The 16563-nt window shown below is 39.5% G+C and overlaps 1 long non-coding RNA gene across 6 annotated transcripts in view; it reads right to left on the reverse strand.

Annotated features, from left to right (window-relative positions):
* The window catches only part of LOC118264107 (uncharacterized), a 46351-nt gene extending 36291 nt beyond the window's left edge, over positions 1-10060 (reverse strand). For 3 of the 6 annotated variants that reach the window (XR_007707143.1, XR_007707147.1, XR_004782649.2), the window contains exons 1-2: positions 9218-10050; positions 2858-2939 (exon numbers count right to left, since the gene is read on the reverse strand). This is a non-coding gene — a long non-coding RNA (uncharacterized LOC118264107). Of the gene's footprint in view, positions 1-2857; positions 2940-9217 lie in introns of all 6 variants that reach the window. The other 3 variants (XR_007707145.1, XR_007707146.1, XR_007707144.1) reach the window with 3 other exon arrangements.
* Between the last annotated feature and the right edge of the window lie 6503 nt (positions 10061-16563).

The raw sequence follows: 16563 nt of genomic DNA on the forward strand, positions 1-16563 counted from the left end.
CTTTATAATGCAAACGAGGCTTTTAATTTTTCATTGCAATGTAGGCTACTGAGCAAAGATTAGCTCAGTTTTATACAGGACACACGGCTAAAGTTGTTGCGAACTAATTCATATTTCTTTCATTTAGTTAATTAAAGATAAAGATAGATTAGATTTTCATTCAACCTAACTAGAATGGGATAACAGTACCTAATAGCATTTGATATAAAGAGCATCGTCAATGTATAATTAACGGTAGCGCTCTGGCGCATCATCGTAGTCACCGCTCACTATTTGTACCATGTGATAAGAGACGTGCGAGGCGCCATTCTTGGCATACCTCCAAATCCGACATTACAAGACATTAAACCTCACTTGCCTACAGACCAGACGAACAGACTGAAGATACAATACTTACAAAAACATTATTTAGTTTGCAAAACATCGTTTTCAGCAATTTTTCTCCCTTTAACTATAACAAAAATGTCAACACATTTGCAAAATTAAACTTAAAAAATCTGTTTGACATTTGAGATAATAGCAAACGATAAAACACCACGTTATCTTTATTGAAATTACCTATTGCTTTTTTAGAGTTGGGCAAACTAATGAATAATTACAGTTAAATTACTTCAGTTTGTTAAAATATTCAATTTATAAATTAATAATACTGTGATGCCGTTGAAAAAGGCGACTCGGATGTAACGTTAACTGCAGGTTTATGTATCTTATTTGACCTAGTGATATAAAACGGAAAACAAACTGTACAAAGTATTTGATAAGAGCAACGAAACGACGCCAAACACATATTTGTTCTACTAAACATTTGAATAACTATCTAGTGTACAAGAAAATAATTCGAGTGCTGAACATTGACTCGTATAATGCCGAACGATAAACACTCATTCGATAGCGAGTCACATTCAATTGATTCGATTAGTAATTTGTACATCACTAGTGATCATGACCTTGCTGATTTTGATAATGAACTGAATTGAATGATTCTTACACTCACCCGAGTGACCTTATCCGATTTATATTACCTACTATAATATAAGTAGTTTATATTGTTTATCAAAGAAAATATTTACTTGTGCGGTTGATATTAGTTTATTGTGGATAAATATTAATAACAAATACCGATATGCACCAAATCAACTATATTCTTATCACGGCTTAGTGAAGGCATTAGCGAACATTTAAGTTACGTAATAATAGATTCAACTTCCTGGTAAAGCAATAGTTATAAAGGAATGTCTAACTACATGGAATCACTAATATTATAAGTGTGAGCTGACTTGGATGATAGGATATTTTTTATCCTACGTGAACGAACTATTTTTTAGGTTTCACAAATCAAGGTATACGAGAACAGAGAATCCAATATTACATTACGTAATACTTTAAGGAAACGGGCACCACACAAATATATCTACGAGTATAAATAAAAATACCATAATCTGAAGCATAACAGAACTACAGGTCTTTATATGTAATTCCATTTCTATGGTTTATATTTTAAAGAGAACTTCATCGTTTTCGCGCACACACGATGCAGATGGAAGATTTTTTTTTAAATTGTCCAATAGAACAGGAGTTGGACTTTCGGGATGTCATTTCTTCATTGCAAAATAAGGAACTGAACAAGACTAAGACTAAGCAGGTACAGGATATACCGTCTCACATATATTTGAACTATGTCCAAGTTCCTACAAAAGGTTTATTCACATTTTTTAGCAGTGCATAACGTGGCAACTGGCAACCATTACCAGCAAAATATCCTGTATTGTTGAAATCCGTTACACTAAAGAGCGATAAATAATTGTTTGATGGCCACAAAATAATGATTCAAATAAGCATATTACGTCACTAGCGATAACCAATAATAACAATATGTTTGTTATGACAGCGATACCGCAGAGCGTACCGAGAGGACGTCACCCTCAAACGTACAATATGTAGTATGATATGTATATGTGGCTTGTGTATTGTATTCAACCGCAGCTATTAGAGAATTTACCCCCAACTGAGAACATTACCCGCACGTTACTGAAACTGGAAATTGATCGCTGAATTTTCGACACCTACTTGCCATTAGCCTAAAATTACCAGAGGGGCGAGAGGTTGATTAGAGTTCCGACATTTCGCAAATTAACACGTTCAGTATGGCAGGCAGGGAGTGTGACAGAAAATTAATGGAAGCCGTTTCTAACTTTTTCGACGTGACTTTACATTATTATTATGAAAACTTTTAACACTTCGGAATTTATGATACATGTGCAGATTGTGCAGCGATAAGAGACTCACCGTTATTTATTTAAAACGTTTCTAGAAGCTTCCAAAAAATTACAACACTCGCGGTCTACGTTTCTCACTACACATGGCGTATTAATTCCACTGGAGTTTATTAGCCCTGGTGTACACGTTGATCACACGCGTTCGCAAAATACAGTATTGCATCCGCGACAAAGTCACAGTACACAGGTGCTCGGACCATATGCGCGCGGAGACTGTGCTCCTTTACCCGACCCACGTTACTGTTCCGTTATAATTGCGTTTGTTAAAATGTAACGTACAAAACTGTTGAGAACAAAACCAGTATCATACTGCGACTTATTCTACGTTATAGTAACTGAGTTGGCAGATATCCAAGATTTACTAAAGCAACGGCCGCCGCGAAGCGCAGCCTCGCCCATAATTTCGACTGTGGAATTTGTGAATTTAGTTGCTTCGCTGTTGGACATGGTACTGTATTCTTTAATAATGTTAGAATTAAATCGTTTACAAACAATTTTATTTTTCAAAATTATCGTTATCAGTAAAGTTTTTGTTTTAGTTATTATTTTATTTTCATTTCGTGAAGACGTCCTTTACTTACCGGAATAATCCAAAACATTTTAAGTCCCCAGTGCTGAGAAGCACGTCATGTTCTTTCGCCACATTTTTTGTTCAGCCAGTACCTGTGTACAAACAAAAACCAACTTTAAATTCATGTGTTTAATACAATATTAATATTAATAACAAACGATAACACAAAAATGGTGAACTTATGACATTTCTAACCACTGATCCCTATTTTGTAAGTATGAGGTCTGGCATATGTTTGGCGATGCGCCCCTATTATAGACGCCATCGCGGTATCACAGATAACGCGCAGGCCCCCGAAACCACGGGGCGTCTTTACCTGAATGAATTTGAATGTCCCAACAAAACGACAAAGTTACGTTAAAATCTACAATAATGTTTTTTAAACTTCTCTTTTTGTCACAATATGTTTTTCTCGGGTGGTTTACTCTAAATCAAAATTTCCTCAAACACGTTTATAATCCTTATTAAGTAATATTAAATAATACTTTACGAACGGTAACAGGAAGGTAGTCACAAAGTATTATTAACAAAAGTTTGACATAATTTCGAAAAAACTCCTTAAAAGTAAAACGAATGTTATTTTTGGTGTTCATACAAAGCGAGGAATGTATTGCACAATTTCCAGTCCGCTTATGGCATCGGCTTAGGGTAACTTTGAACAAAGGCGCAGCGACTACCTGCGCGCTGCCGAGTAAAAAAAGGGAGGTTCACCCTGTCTCACCCCACAACGCCGCCGACTTCAACAAAGTTATCCCTTTATGTCGAAGCTCTTTTGAGCGTTCTAATCGGGCACCAATCACGCCTCTATGTTCTATCCCAAGTTTATTTTTAAAAGCATTTAATGAAATATTACTGGATAATGGAGGAGAGAGGCTTTGAAATGTGTTACGCATTACAAAGTTAATAACACTCTAGAGACACTTTTGAATTCTAGGTTGCTGAGACAAATATTACACGATTTCGAGAAGCTCGGTAAGTAGGTATCCAGCCAATAAGATACAATTCAATGACTCATAAGCTCACCGTCGAAGGCATAAAATTTAATTGAACTCCTAGACAATATAGTCAGACTGCAGCTGCTATATTATGTTATAACGAAATGTTTACTATGGCTACATGTGTCGTGTATGGCCAGACCGGGACGGGCACGGGAGGTGTCAAGCTACTACTTTAGGCAATTAATTAATTAACAAAGCGGATGTTGGCGACCTCGACACATTCGTTTCAATTGACAGAATTAATTCATTAAACCAAGCTCGCTACATACCTGCTATATGTACATATGTATCTATAACTAGCCAAATTCATTTAGTAATTAATCATTGAGAAGTCAACGCCTCTGACGCGTACCGTCGCCCGAAAGAAGATTTAGAATCGTCGGCTACTTCGGCTAGACATCGAACATGGCGTATTCACGGTCACGTTAGTTATGTTAATGCTAAATGCGTGCAGCGTCGCTCTACTTGATGTAACGGCACGTCGCGTGACCGACATTGTCTTTTTTTGAGACCCCAGATTTCCGGACCGGAGCGAAAATCTTAGCGCACCAACACACTTCTGACTAAAGCGTAGTTTTTCAAGGTCCTAAATACTTTTCGAACAACATTGGACACTAAAAAATAATTTTCTATTGTATAATATTGGCTGTTGTTTAGTATTCTGAATGTCAAATCGATCGTTCGCATCCTAAGCGGCTGCAAATTAGAAACTACAGTGATCCACCGGATGACCGGTTACGCATTCAAAGTTATTCATTCAAATTCAATCATACAATTCCAAGTCACGTAACTTGACATTTCAAGTGTACCACTCAGTGTCAGTATTGTCAAGTTATACGTTCCTGTTAACACTTCAAACAAGCTTAACAATGTCGATTTTTGGAAGTTTAGGGATTTGAAGAATTTTGTAGTTTTATATTACACTTTTTATCTCTTTTGAAGAACATAAATACATCAATGATTAGGTAGACATTTAGGTAGGACGCTATACCATACTATTAAATATTCAAATGAAATTCAGTATATTACTGTGCTGAAGCTTAAATTTGGAGTTTTAGGTTAGTTCCATATGTATGCCTCCATTTAAATAAACAATTCAAGGACTCGGACTGTCTTATTTTGTGATTTACAGTTTCCGACAGATATGTCTACGAATTGAATTTTGAAGAATATTTGTGTAATTTGTAAGTTTACACAACTTGTATTGATTTTCAAATGTTCGTAATAGGAGCAGCTGTTGTAATAGGAGTTTAAGAAAAGGATGGTTGGTTTCCGGAAAAATATGGTTTTTGTATTAGAAAAAGAATATATCTTTAGACCAGCTTCTAGACAAATTGTATCCTATGGGTTATTCCAGAGCATCTACCCCTGTTCCAAGTTTAGCTTCTGCTCTCTGTTAGATTTCAAAGCCCAAACTAGTGAGATTAAGTTTTCCAACGCAGTCTTAGACTACGATTACGTAGGTAGTTAATTGTCGAAACGATTACGTCACATCCTGCATCGCTTGCAATTCTATCAACTCCGCGGTCGTCGCTCCGATAATAATTGTGACCGTTTTGAACTGACACTAGTGAATGTTTACTAACCAAGTTATTTATAACAACATAACAAGTTTATAAGTCTACATTTGTTACAAATTAATGTAAAAATAATGAGAGTAGTCTGAAGTAGTTTCGAAAGTGAAATTACGCACCAGACGAAATACTGCATTGGTGATTAGCTGGCCAAGTGAGTCATCATATTTGTATGCGCCGTACCACGAGTTCTGTACTACGCTTATTAGACTACGAAATATCACACGTAGTGTAAAAACTATAAACAGATAACCTTATAAGAGTTTTTGAAGGCTACAAAGATTCTAACAAATATTTCTAATTGGTTCTAAGATAATCTCAAATTTTAACCCTGTTTCTATGTTAGCTGAAACTTCGCTTAAAAATCAATATTTTAGGCCATAAAATGTTCTGTACTCGTATATTCGTCAGCTGACTTTCTAGATGTTAAAACAACAGCGTGTGACGAGCGTAGCAGACAGGTTTTGTAGTAAAGTCCCGTTAACAACCTGAATAGTCTAATCTATCTTAAAATGTTCTTGGCCGTGAGCTATGTGAGTCTAGTAACAGCTTTAATGGGAGTGTAGTACAATCGGGGTATTTGGAATTTCTGTTTTTAAACTAAACTGTTACCAACTGGCAATGTCCTTAGCGGGAATTTGTGTAGACAGTTCAACATGGCGGTATAGTATTTAAGCCTCTTTGGATCTCAATTTAGTTAGTGTTTTACACTGTTAGTAAAAGACCGAATTATTTTGTTGTATATCGTATACATACATACTTGGTACTATATCTCTAAAATACTAATACAAGGAGAAGAGCATTGTGACTCAATGAAGCGTGGACGTGAATAATAGCTTTCCAAATGCGCTATGTGCGATATTGAGCATACTGTGCGGTGCAGTGCACGCGGACGATTCATACGATGGCCATGATTTAATGCACTCATTGTAACGTCTGCATACTACATTACTGATATTTCTTATACATTTCTCGGTAAGGTAGTCTAAAGTAGAGTCCAGTATACTCCAAATCATTGTTTTTGCATTTTTTGGATAATTTTGATCATTGACTATTTTAGTAAAAACATTATTGATTAATCAATGTCAATTTTTTCAAGTTAAGTAAGTCGAATTTACTGATTATCATTACGAAAAACCGTTACGCTACGCAAGAGTTCTTCAAGATCATGGCCAGTTTATATGTATTTAATTGACCTCACAATATTTCAATTCAATTGTTAGGATTTGTTGAATATGAGGCAGCATGTGTGGGAAAATATTTTGTTATGGATGTACTCGTAGACAGCAAATCAATAATTAATAATTGCGACGTATGAATTCACTATTAGGTTACGATGTGTTTGAGATGAGCTTTCTTCGCATACCGCGCGTTGCGTGTCCCGCTCATTGCGGCAGCAATGGCTCCGTTGCACTCCACTTCGCACGAGGCCTGCGTTCGCACAACTAATGAGTCCCGCTTACAGTATTCTACACATCTTACCGCTGCAAACCATATTATTAAAAAGAACAATACATAAACCAAGTCAGTTAACTTGTCTCTTTAATAGTGTCGACGACAACTCGATAGATTCGGTATACAATATAGTTTACACCAAACAATTTTCGATCCGATATTGTTACATAACGTTCTTCTATCTCTTTTCAATCATAAGATATAAGGTAAAAATCAATTGAAACCCCGAAATAGTACCAAGTGGAATGGGTAGTTATAAGTGACATTAGGAATTTTTAATCATTTACTAGTTATTGTTAGATTCACATTATATAACTGTCACTATACCAGTAACGAACATAGGACAGTACATAATGTATTATTTAACCACATTGCTTGTATTTATGTAAGAACGAGAGACATAAATAAATATATCCGTCTCAACTCCCGAGGGTGCGCGCGCACGTTTCCCAGCCCCGCAACTTGTTGAAGATCCTTCACAACCGCCCCCATGTATACGTTTTTGTTTTGCTACACATGGCGAAAAGGGCATGTGATGTGAAGTGTTTGAGGAGGTAACAAAATCCTTGCAATGTTTGGAAAGTTGAGTTGTTGCGCGAAAGCAAGTGGTGGTCGTAAGTAAACTTGGATTGTACTTATACAGAAGAATATCCATACTACCAATAGAAAAGTTTTGACTGAATGAATATAAATGAATTCAAGTAAAGGTGAATTTTTTTGGACTACTGAGTCAGCATCGTTCAATTATTAACTTAGTTGTAAAGCCCAAAACTATTTTCTAAAAATGGCGTCCTTCGAAAGAAGGCAATTGAAAACCAAATCTTGAAGTTGTGGATATATCCGAGAGGACATGTTTTTGGAATATATTAATGCTATCATAAATCCGTAATGAGTACCACGTGGATCTAACGAAGTTAGCCGTTGGATCGAGAGGCCCGACGAGGCGGGCTGGTCATTGGCACGAGGCCACGGGGTCTTCGGCCGCAAAACTCGTGGTAATAACTGACCTAACACTAGGCGCACCTTTGTAAACTGCAAACGAGGGTAGCGTTGCACCTGGCGACGGGTCCGACGCTCCTTTTTACGCTCTAGCTATCTATCGTTAGCAGTTTATTTTAATCGTGTGCGTGCACGCAGATGGCGCGGGCGCAGGGGTCGCACACTCGCTGTTTATCACGGACGAATATGCACCCTATGATGAAATGCACAGGGTGCAAATAGGATCACGTCGGTCTTAAAGCCTAAGTTGTAAACAAACCAGGCGAGGGCAATGGCTGCCTGCCACTCCCCGCGCTCTGCCGCGCCGGCGACGCCATTCAACCGGGAAGTTCAAGATTTATTTTTAGCGTTCCACGAAACTTCCAATGCTGATAAAATAACGGAGTCTGTCGATGATTAAAGTGTATTATTGTCCGTTAAACTTTGAAAATTGTTTATCCATGTGGCCATGGTTTGCCCCATTAAGTATTTTCCTATTGGGTGTTGTAATTGTGGATATTATCGATCAGCCTTCTAAATTCCAATTAAATTATAGAAATTCGGTAGTACCTAGTTAGGTAACCGCTAGAGCTACTATTAACAATCGAACAATAGCAAATAGGTACCAACCTAAAAACGTATGAGTGAAAGAGACAACATGATGTGGCTTGAGCACAACAAAAACAAGACGTCGGGCCAAATGCTTATCTACAGGGAAATGAGAAAAAAATCTAATATTCCTCAGCAACGTGAAACAAGCAAATCGAGTAGTCCACAGGAAATAAACGGACGGTCGGCTATTTCTGTAACCGGTTTTGTGAAAGTAAAATACATTATTCTATAGAATTCGGATGGGGTTAGCTTGTTTAGGGGTGGTGTTGTCAAGAGCACCAGGTGCAGCCTTGGGGTCAATAGCTGCATAGCAGCGTGAAAGTAAATGATGAAAATGTCGTTTCGAGGCGCTGATCGCTTCTCTACTACGTACTACGCCTATCCATCGGCATTGACATTGGAGTTTCCGCGGGCCGGTGAACCTCGCTGGGGCCAAGAGCGCGATACCGCTTCCGAAAATTGTTGTCTTCGGCAGCGTCGGCGGCAGCGGCGGTGGCGGACGGGAGTCAATGACCCGAGGGCGAGGAGAGCGCGGGAGGGTGCGCGCGCACGCAGCCGCGCCCCGCCTTTATTTATTACGCTACGCGCGGCGCGTTCGGCGCCGACAACGCGCGGTGGGGCGGAGGCCGCATTCCGGGCGGCCGGCGCCGCGGTCCGTTGTGCGCTGCGAAAATAACGCGCACTGTACCGACTTAGCGGCGAATCGACGTCAGTAATCCAGTCACACTTTAAAATAAACTGTCTCAAACTTACTCAGTTTTAGGAAGCAGAGGAGAGCACGTGCGCCCACCGCGTGTACCACTATATTGTCTCTCAGCTCACAGGCACCAAAGTCACTGGCCATAACGGCAAAAGTCATTATGAAGTCGAAATCAAGCTTCCCGACCACGCCGACGCGTCTCATGTCTCTACATAAGTCAACACATAAGTTCACATGGCGCGCGCGAACTATAGTTATAGAGCGGCAGAAAGCGCGTTAGCTTCGATGGCGATATGACGCATTAGTGAGCGCGCGGCGCGGCTATACAGAGTGCGCAAGCAGACGGGGTAGTGAAAAGGGCGCGGGGGCCGCGGGAGCGCCCCCCGCGGCGGCTCCGTGCTGCCCTCTGCGTCGGGCTCATCGACCGCGCTCGCCCTAACCGCGACACGATGTTGCTGCCATGCCACTCTCACTGTACCGCAACACGACACGACGACGCGCAGAGACCCACGTCCAGCGTGACACACTACCACTCACACCAACATTGCTTACGTTCATAAACATCGAGTCTTGATGCTCTGCACCGTGCGGCACGGAAGCAACCGGCACGTCGTCATTTCGCTCGTACAGTACAGTACAGGACTGCACAAACATGACTCTCCATCTGTCAACTGGCTAATGTCAACACAAGAGCATGCATCTTAGTAAAAAAAACTTCGCATCCGGATTTTGAAAGGCAAATTTCCAGGAAAGATAAAATGATAACAGAAACCTACTCTGAATTGTTTGTGATTCATAAGGTGTCAAGATGCGGAGAAAAGTATTGGCTTCTCCGTGTTTAGCGACCAAGAGCGACGCGGCACCAACCTGTGAGGGCGTGTCTACAGTCACGCGTCCGTTCCCGAAACTTTTTCAATTGATAGATAATATGTAGATTACTCATAAATAGTCAAGTACTTTACAGCTTTTTTTTTCTAAGCCTGACATCAGATGGTACCCAAAAAAAAAATATTGACTACGTTTTACAAATACTACGCCATCAAGTCAAATTAGGCAATTTGAGCGGTGTACAAAATTCGAAAAACAATATTAATTGCTCATAGATGTATCCCTTTTTACAAGATATTTACCTCATCCACATACAAAAGTTTCATGCCTCTAAAAGCGTCAGCTTTTTCTGCAGTATTCAATGAACAAGTTTTTTTACTCGCTGACGCTTGAGTAAGTACGCCTTCAAATAAGAACTCGTGCGATTGTGGCCACTCTAACGAGTAGTCATTTAGAACGGGCCGCTCCGCCACCGGCACCGGTGCAATAGGATTCGTACGAAATCAAAAGTGCGCAAGGTGACTAGTGTTTTTCTACATCCAGATTAATGGATCACAAAGATTACCGTTATCTTTTTTCAGGTGGTTTATTTTAACTTATATTGATATATTTCCTTCACAATTTTCAACCGAACACGTAGAAGACTGTTAGTTCTCGGTAGGGTGGTGTGACGGAGGTGTCATTTTTGGACACAAGCTTTTAAGAGTATATGTCATCAAAATTATCAAACACTGGATTATTGAACTTTTGCAGATGGAGATTTCAATCGTAGCTTTTATTTGTGTTTTTAAAGAAATTTCAATAGATAACCAATAATATAGCCACCTAATCGTTAAGTACAAACTGTTAAGTAAAAGATCTCAGATCTAAACGCAACGCAAAATTAGTGGCTTTTTTTATGAAACAAGCCGGTAATCGAGCAGACGTATTACCTGATGGTAAGCAATCGCCACCGCCCATGGACACTTGAAACACCAGAGGCGTTACAAGTGCGTTGCCGGCTTTTTGGGAGTTAGGAATTTAAGGGTTGTTGTTCGGGAATCGGGAGATTGGGAAGGGGGATAATTGGGCCTCCACTCACACAACGAAACACAACGCAAGCGTTGTACACGTCGCTTTTCTATGAGGCCGTGGTATCACTCCGGTCGAGCCGGTCCATTCGTGCCGAAGCATGGCTCTCCAACACTTAAATGGCTTTCTGTAAGACACTTATTTTTGCTTGGAGTAGTAATTGAAATTTATTACTTATCATTTATAGCGGTGTTCCAATTGTTTTTACGCAGTTTGAAGGAATTTATGCAACCGTACGTACCGTACGTTACGTATAAAAACAAAAATTGGCCTCCAGACTTCTATTTGTCATTACGAAAGCTAATCTAACTGGAAATTAAGCCTATTGAATCCAATTACAACAATACAACATGGGAGAATAGGGGTATCATCTCAGGGTTATATGACCTGATTCTTAAAAAATAAAAAATTGTATAAAAGATAAAAAGGGAACGGGGGGTATAAACGTGAGAAAACGCAACTGAATAGTTCAGGTTGCAATGGCTGTTCCCTATTTCGGGGTTATCTTAAGAACAATCACGTAAAGAACAAGTTTAATGTCTGGCTTGCATACACCCCGAGGTAGAATTGAAAAACCAGTGCCCCTTTGCTTTAAGGGTGAAAGCCCAGCACCCGCGATGCAGTATGAAAGTAATAAAAGTAGAAAGTCTAGGGTAACTTCACCCTTTTTAGCCAAACACGTCTCCGTACCCCACATTGCTCTGATTTAAGCGACACATTTTGGGGTACCCGGTTAGTGGGTTAGCAAGTCCCTGTCTGTCCTTTTTCGTAAATACTGATTAAACGTACGTTGTTTTAGCGAACGAACTTTTATAGTTTTTTCATAAATCATAATTTTATAGCACTTATAGTATTATTACTATAAGTGCTATAAAATTATACTTATAGAATTGGCGCTTAAACAAATTTTCTTGTTTTACAAACTCACGCGGTTCAAAACCGCTGCGGTTTTAGCGCTTTACCTGCAACCTAGGGCTTAACACAAGAACATTAGGTTCCGTAAAAAAAATTCATAAAGATACAACAATATTCTACTACGGTGTTACAATATTCTGTCTTGCATAGGGATAGAAGCCAACAGCGCACAAAAACAACGTTATGTATTCCCTCGTTCTCATAATCCGACGTAACTGCAATCCCACACGACCGAAGAGAGATCAAATGTAGGAGGAATGGTTTAACGTACTTTGCTTATGCGTTGGGGTGAAACGGTACTAAGTATCAAGAATATAGTAAAAAGTAGTTGATATTGAATCCCATTAACACGTCATTAAGTCAGACTTGAACATCAAACTATTCTGACTGCCTTAAGAAAACGTACTTACAATGGTATACAATTTGTTCATTTATTAGCCACAGGTATCAGATACTAAGAATTCGAATTGTGGGTTTAAGTCATTTGAATACTTGTACTTACAATGATTAACTGCAAAATGGAATAACTACATTCCTGCATTGTACTGTTAGATAGATATAAATAAGCTAAAATTGAAAAGGCCGTTGCTTTTACTGCGATCTACCGGGATGCCTCAACTTCGTTACTTTACCACACAGCATAATCTCACACGGCCTGCTAGGGCTACAGGTTAAGACGCTCTAATTTTTTTAAGAAATTATCGTTTTCATAATATCCGACCAAATTGACGAGGGATCCCCATATCCTAAACTCCTTCTGCACCCTGGGCGAGGTGAGGACTCTTACTGACTAAAAACTACCCGCTCTAACTTCTGCACCGAGTCGGGACACACTAACTTATTGCGATTAGCTCGAAACCAAACTAAGCAACTTTTTTTGAGGGAGGAAAATCACCCGCCCTGGGCACGGCGAGAAAGAGAGTCAGACTCTCACTGACTAAAAACCACCGCGTCTCTACTCCTTGCTTTTCGAGACGGAGCGGGCGTTTCCTCCCGCCCCTTCAGAAACAGGAACCTACCAAAGCACCAGCACCAAGCAGTAGGTGAGGCAGTAGGTAGGTGAGCACTCCGTCTTCGTCCATTATGAAACTTTCGCCAGTTTCTTTAGCTTTACAAAACATCTCTATGGTATACAAAATATTACTAGGCATAAGTAAATTATCACTAAAATATGAGTATAATTAACGATAAAATTAGCACCACTAAGGTATCGGTAAGATCAATTACGTTAATAAGAAGTCTTACTATGGCTTTGGAAAAACCAGGAATATTAAATAATTTACTAAGAACTCAAGAGCTTTCATTTCCAACAAGTCAAGAGCTTTCATATTTTTTTCTCTTTGAGGGTATTAGTCTGATGATCCAATTACTTTATGGAAAAAATCAAAGCAAGGTCTTAAAAGGAGCAACTTAATTATCAGTAGCCAGCACTGCGGTGAACGAAAAGGATTAAAAACAAAGAACATCTTAGCGATGAGGAAAATGCTCACCCCAGACGTGAGCAAACAGCGAGGCCAGAGTATACCAGTAAAGTCTGAAGTCAAAAACATGACACCCCTTTTACTCAAAAATAATAAGGCGACTACGGTACAACTGTGAAAAATAAAACGCCTCACAAAGATGTAACTGTACTTTATGAGTTTACATTGTATGTATTTAGTTTAATCATAACTCATGTTAATTTCCGTTCTCACATTAATTTGTCAAAGTCCCTGTAAACGTCACCGCCAGTCACCGTGCAGCGCGGTACTTTTTAATTTTATATGCCGTTATTATCGCTGTATAAGTCATGCACGTTATCTTACTCCAATAGCAGTAATGTCACAAAGGCTACAAAGTGATCTAAAATATTTAGTAAAGCAACAAATGCCATTTCAAAACAAAACTTTCGACCAATAATTTAGAAATATTCTTTCATTAATCCTTTTATTACTTATTGACCAATTAGTCGAATTTGTAAAACGAGACTTACAGACTATTCTCGCAAGTCGTTAGGGATGGTCAGAGGGTGAAATCTGACAATTACACGGTTGTTATCAAAAGGGTGAATCCTCACCCTCAACAGTGCCAATTTCGGAAAGTAGATTAATAGAGCTAGCTCTGAATTGCTGTAAAATTGATACTAATTGCAATCAGCATTATTTAACCTGAAGATAGAAATGTTAACATAATTATCTTCTTGTTAGTGAACTTCAACGTAGTAAGTAGTGCTGTGCTAGTGGCTACGGTATTACGTAGCAAATTCCAATTATTTTAAAAGACCGTCTGCCTCGGTACAAAATAATTCGCTTACACAAGGAAGCACGTGTCGTGCGACATGTAGTAAAGCTTAGTTTCCATTAGTGGCTTGGTACAAAGTAATTGGAACCTAGTTTGGTCCAAACATTGCTATGGCAAAATTGTATGTACATTATAACATGAAAATTATTGTGGTTTATCGTCTGCAACTGCTGAACATGCGATTTCGTTTCTCGGGTTTCATGGACGTTTTTTGTTTCGTAGGTCAGTTTTATTTGTTTATAGCCCGCGACTTCGTTCGCGTGGAATAGTGACTTCCGGCAAATTTTTGGTTTTAACCACATAGTTCCCGATCTCGCGGGATCTCTTCAAAAATGAGATGTGGAAGATATTCCAGGGAACTCTTCAAAAATCAACATAATGAGCTCTGCGTTTGAATTTAATAGATGTATACTCACTTAGGGCATTGAAAAAACTAAAGAAAGCTACGAATTACGAATTTATAACAATTAAAAAAGAAACTATATTACAACCTATCCTCTATGCTATAATAACCAAGCTTAAACTAAATAATTTAAAGAAACGACTTAAATCTAATCTAATTAATTTATAAATTAGACTTACAATTTTATTAAAAAAACTAACTACAGTAACTACTAATAATCGATATCAAACTAAACCTACGTTAAATAGTTTAACCAAAAAACCAGGAAAACCCAACAAATAAACTTATTAATTGACAAATACAACGAAACCAATTTAGAATATACGAAACAGCAGGACCACTACAGACAAATAATCATACGACTGATAATACACTTTTTCTACGATAGTACCGAAGCGCTCGGCCGATACCCAACCAAATGAATGTAACGAAACCATAGCGCGATCTATTTCGATCCCAACGCCATCTATCGAGGATAAAGACAACTTGGATTATTTATTTATACTCCGTTCGGGCATTTTCTTTGTACTAAAAGTTTAATTATATTGATATTATTTTTTTCATACCTTTTTACTATTTATTTACTTTTTTCGATGAATTAAAACAATAACATGAACCGAAGTCGTGTAACGATCGACATAGAATTATCTATACTCCGTTAGAGCATTTTCTTTGTACTAAATGTTTTATTATATTGATATTATTTTTTTCATACCTTTTTACTATTTATTTACTTTTTTTCGATGAATTAAAACAATAACATGAACCGAAGTCGTAGAATTATTTATAAATAATTTATTTCTTATTTTTATTTTTTGATTTTTGAAATAAAAATATATCTATGTCCTTTCTAAGGTTCTAAACTATTGGGCTCGCTGTTATAGCAGCGGTAAGTCCCCTCTTTGAGGAGTGGCTAAAGAGGCGTCACGGCGTCCTCACCTACCGCCTGACGCAGGTGCTTACCGGACACGGAAGTTTCGGTAGGTTCCTGTTTCGGATTCGGCGGGAGGAAACGCCCGGGTGTCGGCATTGCGTGGATCACCCGGAGGACACGGTGGAGCATACAGTAGCAGTGTGCCCTGCATGGGCTGAGCACCGCCGTGTCCTTAGGGATGTGATCGGCGACGGTGACCTCTCGCGTCCGGCTTTGGTTCAGGCCATGGTGCGGAGCGAGGGGGAATGGGACGCCGTCTCCTCCTTCTGCGAAGCAGTTATGCTAGCTAAGGAGGAGGCGGAGCGCGTGAGGGAACGAACCTCACGCCCCAGCCGCCGCAGAAGACACTCCGGGCGTCGGGGATCGCGTGACGATCTCCGGCCACCGTAAGTGCGGGTCTGCGGACGGCGAGCAAGGGTAGCTCGCCGCCCGACCAGAACCAGACCCGTGCGTACGGCGCGTCGCGTTCCGCGCGCGCCTCAAAGAGCCAGACCACCACAGATGGGGCCCAGTAGGGCTGATGCCTGATCCGGAGCTGCGGACAACGTAAAAGGTTACCGGGGCTCCGGCTCAAAGCAGGAGAAGGAACGGGGTGGTTTTTAGTCAGTAAGAGTCTGATACTCCCTCCCGCCTCACCCAAGGCGGGAGCAGTCATTGGATGATTTTCCCCCTTCAAAAAAAAAAAAAAAAAAGGTTCTAAACTATAACTGTACCAAATTTCAACCAAATCCGTCAAATAGTTGCGGAGATTAATGGTATAAGCATAGAATGTTCGACGTGATTCTTTAATTTGGACATAACTTTAGTTATTTATGAACCGATTGACATGAAACAAACACTAAATGTAAATTTAAGCATCCCACAATATATTCGTGAAAACCGCATCCAACTCGGATCAGCCGTTTCTGAGATTAGCGTCGCACAGACGAACAGACAAACAGACAAATAGACAAACAGACAAACAGACA

This window comes from Spodoptera frugiperda, chromosome 25 (genome assembly GCF_023101765.2).
Source record: "Spodoptera frugiperda isolate SF20-4 chromosome 25, AGI-APGP_CSIRO_Sfru_2.0, whole genome shotgun sequence".
Lineage (NCBI taxonomy): Eukaryota > Metazoa > Arthropoda > Insecta > Lepidoptera > Noctuidae > Spodoptera > Spodoptera frugiperda.